Here is a 4,875-nt window from a genome sequence, read left to right on the forward strand (position 1 = left end):
GCACAAATCTGAATCGTTTGATAAATTCAAAGAATTTCAGTGTGAAGTTGAAAATCAACTTGGCAAGAAAATCAAAGCGCTTCGATCGGATCAAGGTGGCGAATATTTGAGCCAAGAATTCGATGACCATCTGAAGGATCATGGCACAGCTGCGGGTGGTTTCTTGGTGCTATTGTGCTAAGTGGTGGTGGTGGTGGTACGTGAATTGCTAGGTTGTGGTTGTTTGTGAAATTTGATTTTTATATTTTTTATTTTTTTTAGCTTGTTAATACTTTAGTATACCCTTATTTTTCAATAATCACGCTTATGATCTTTTGCCTAGGAGTCCGCAATTCCCTCCTTTGTTGCGAGTAATTCATAACGGAGGAAGTATAAGAATTTAGCTTTGATGGTGTAGTTATTAAATGAATTAAAATTTATCATAATTTATTTGTAAATACTGATACGTGATACCTATTTTGATTAAATTTCTACAATTGATTAAATATGATTTAAATTTATGTAATTTTATTAATTTTTTCCCATGTGCAGTACCAATTTTGTTTTTTGTTTTAGACAGAACCAGTTTAATTACTTAAATGTGTACTATGTAGTATTCCCTCCGTCCCATAATATTTCGGACGTTATGGTAGACACTTAGTTTAAGAAAACTGCAAGTGGGTCCATTTAAAATATTTGTTTATTGTATAAAAATTCCCTTTTGTATTTTTATATTGTAAGAAAACAACAAAGTGGGGTGAGAGTGGGATAGGTGAGGAGAGAGAAAATATGGGAAAATATTTTTTTGTTAGTGGTCACATTCCATTTTTAGTAATGTGTCAAGTATTGTGGGACGAACGAAAATAAGAACTATGTCAAGTATTATGGGACGAAGGGAGTACATCTTTCCCCCCATTAATGGATACACTTTAGGGCTTGTTTGGTTCGCCTTATTTTTGCTTATTTGAACTTATGTGATCTGATCTAGTCTGATTTGATCTGATCTGGTTTGATTTGATTGTCTGATTTGACTAAACTTTGCCCTTAAGTGTACGATAATGTATAAGGAAAAAATATATCAACTGGATCTTGTTAGATTCGTAATAATTTTATTAATACGTAATTTTCTTAATTTTTTTTTATTACAAAATTAAAGATATTTAGCGATAAAAAATTACACATAAAATTATGATATGATCTAAACTTATTTTTTTCTGATCTGATTTGAACTTTAAAATTAATTCATATTTCATATATATATATATATATATATATATATATATATATATATATATATATATATATATATACACACACACATATATATATATATACACACACACATATATATATATACACACACACACACACACACACACACACACACATATATATATATATATATATATATATATATATATATATATATATATATATATGTACACACATATATATATGTACATATATACATATATACATAGGATATATATATGTGTATATGTTTGTGTCAAAAAAAAGTGTATATGTATGTTTGTGTAAAAAAAAGAGTGTATATCAATAACCCATATAAAAGTTCAAGAGGGAATCATTGTAGCTTAGTAACAGTAACTCCTTATGAATAGTGCAAACTGGCGTTATTACTACCTTGCCCTTGGTATTAATGCATTGCCAAATCTGCCCTTGCTTGCTTTGACTGGATTTACTTGCATAGATGGATTTCCTTTTTTGCTTGCAGAGGTGGATTTCTAGAACACTGTTGTACTTACTGCCAGCTAAGATGTTAATTTGGTTTGATGGTTGATAATTCACATCATGATTATTTATTCAGCGATAAAAAAGGATGACATGAAAGGAATGGTGCATTTCCTGCCGTGTATTATTTATCAATTAGTGTTAAAGCTCTGTTGAATCTGATTTTGAAATTAATTTCTGTTATAATTTGGTTAAGCTAATGTAATTTGGAAATGGGAGTGGGTGATTGAGGTTTGAGTTGTTGGACCGTACAGTATTTGATACTGTTTCTTTGCTTAGGTCGGTGTTCATGAACCTAAAAATTTTGCTCATTCCTAAGACAGTATATATATATATATATAGAGAGAGAGAGAGAGAGACATACACATCCATTCATGTGGGGTGTGTGCGATCTTCTTTTTGTAAGTGTATTTTTGTTATGTTGTTCTTAGTGTTGTTGGTTTCTTTACTATTCTTGGTTTATTTGTTGATCCTTCTTTTAAGAAAAAAGAAACATCAGTGTTTTGTTTAGTGTAGTGTAGTTCTTTTTGTTATTGATGCTGTATGAAACTCTACTGTTCTGCTGTGTTTATATAGAAATTTTGTATCAAACTGCTTCATTGTCGACTGTTTTCCGTTGTTTTTTGAGCTGTATGGTGTTTAGGGATACCAGTGTTTCTTTTCAAGTGTGAATTTGCATGAACACCCATTGTTTAAGTTTTAATTGGTCAATCTAATTGGAAATAATTTGTGTCATTTTTGGTTGTGTATTGTATTTTAATATACAATTGAAACGGTTTAAATTTTTGGGGTATCAGCCAGCTTAATTGTTAGCCTTTTCTTTGTTGTTGTTTGGCTTGTATGGTGCTTAGAGATACAATTGTTTCTTTTAAATATGTGGTTTTGGATGGACGTCTACTATGTATTTCTGTATTAGTCAATTTAGTTGTTTTACATTTGTGTTTTGTTGGGTTGTGTATCATACATTTTATATACAATTGAGACTTGTTTTATGGGGATGTAATCATTATTTATGTGTCGATTTCAGAAAACTTTCAAGTGTCGAGGTGCTTGTTGATATTCTTGGTTTGTTGCTGCTTTGCAAGGGTATTGCTTTTTCAATGGTACGTAACTTTGAAATACTTTCTTATGTGGCTTGCTTTGGGTATGCATGTTTTATATATGTTTTGTTTTTTCGGGTTGTTTGCTTTTTTGTTGAGGGTGTGGTGTTTAGTAATTATGGGTGTCATTAGGCAGGTTATACTTTTTCCTCATCCTTCTGTTTGGTTTATTGTGTTGTTTTTTTGGGATTTTAGTGCTGGGGTTTTGGGTTGTCTGGGTATTAGTTAACAGTCTTAAAGTAGATGAGTGTGGGCCTTGGTATTGGTGAAATGAGGGGATATGAGGTTTAAGATTGATCAAACAAAGATGTTGAAGGTGTAGTTACTGGTAGCCTGCCCTTAAATAGTTCATACTATCTGACATGGCTTGTGAATAAGGGAGTTGAGTTGTTTAGTAGGCTGATTCTGCTTGAGACTTGTAATTTGGCTATAGTGCCTGTTATGGTTTCAGTAGTTGTGCAGCTTGTGTTAGGGGAGTGTCCATTTTTGCCTTTGTGTACGGGATTTCAATCTAAATGTGGTTACTGCCATTACAGGTTATGGCTGCTCGGCCTAACGAGGTTTACATTCCCTTTGAACCTCTGTTGAAAAAGATCACTGATTGGCTACAGTTTCAAGCACCAGTTTATGGATTCATAGATAGTGCTAGGAATAATGTCTGGGTGCAAGTCAAGCGATCAAACAATGGAGCACGCTTAACATTCTTTGGTGGTGATGCAAGTACAGTTCAAGAATCTCGTGAGAGGGCAGCTTAGAAGGCTGTGAAAAAAATGATTCATTTATTTGGCATTAAGGTGTCTGCTTTCACATATGATCAGATTAGACTCCATGAATTGTGTTTGAAGCTATTTAGGAATAAATGTGCTGAGGTATTGCAAGAGAAGGGCAAATCCTTTGGGCAAGGTGCAGGGGAAAGTTCAGGACATACCCTGTTTGGTAGTGGTTTTCATATTTCCATTGACTATGCAGAAGTATTAGTGATTGTTGTGCGAAAGACTGGTGCATCTGTGACAGTTATAGAAACTACTTGGGTGGAAGGTCATGGCTTCGTTTCGTGGGTTATGGTTAATTGTCCACGTAGTAGTAATGGGATGGAGTGCATTTTTAGTGAGTTCAGTCCTTTGGCAAGTGTTGCTGAACAAAAGGTTGCAAAGAAGGCTGTCTTTTACTTGGCTTGTAGATACAATCTGGAGATAGTTGATGCTAATTATGGGGCTACAGAAAAGTTGAGTAGAGAGTGTTACTTGCTGAGGGAGAAGTATTTAATTTTAAAGGGGCATCTTGAACGGTTGGAGCAGACATCTCAGCTTCCTGTTGCCACAAACTATGTGGTTCAGGAGGAGAATGTGTCTCAAATTTGTAAGGAGATACCGGTTCCTGTCAGCAACACTACGTCTGCTACTCCTGCTAAGCGAAAGAAGCTACTGCAGATAGCTCATGAAGAGGAAGTGGGGGTAGGTACTTCAGATCAGGCAGCGTCTGGTTTGTTGGAATTAGGTCGGCTGTTTGGTAATGTTAAGACTGATTAGTTAGTGCTTAGCAGTTGTAAGGGGTTGACATGCTCTATTTTGTGGAAATATGTAGAACAGCAATCAAAAGATGCTGATTTTGTTTCTGTTTAAATTTTGAAAAAAAGGAAAGGCCTACTAGGCTATAGAACCTGGTTATTTGGGTTGTAATGTCAGTGTAACTAGAGTGGCATTTATAAGCATGCCACCGCTTTTGTTGTAATGGTGTTTCCAATGTAAATATCTATGGAATAGTACTTTATTTACATGTGTTTGTTGCAATTTTAATGCCATTATTAATGCTTGCAGTTATTAGCTTAAGGTTTGCATTCCTTCTTGCGTTGTGGTATAAAATAGTAATTCAAATCTTCTTCCCAGTATAAAATAGTAACTGATACATATTGTGTAATGTTTAGCCTATACATGCCAATATATATTGCTAATGTTAGGATGCAGATTTATAGCGCATACATTAAAGTCCAGTATTTTAGTGGTTTTGTTTTAGTATGTGGTTCTTTGCAAAAAAAATAAGGAAT

The sequence above is a fragment of the Chenopodium quinoa genome, unplaced genomic scaffold (assembly GCF_001683475.1).
Source record: "Chenopodium quinoa cultivar QQ74 unplaced genomic scaffold, ASM168347v1, whole genome shotgun sequence".
NCBI classification, from domain to species: Eukaryota; Viridiplantae; Streptophyta; class Magnoliopsida; order Caryophyllales; family Amaranthaceae; genus Chenopodium; species Chenopodium quinoa.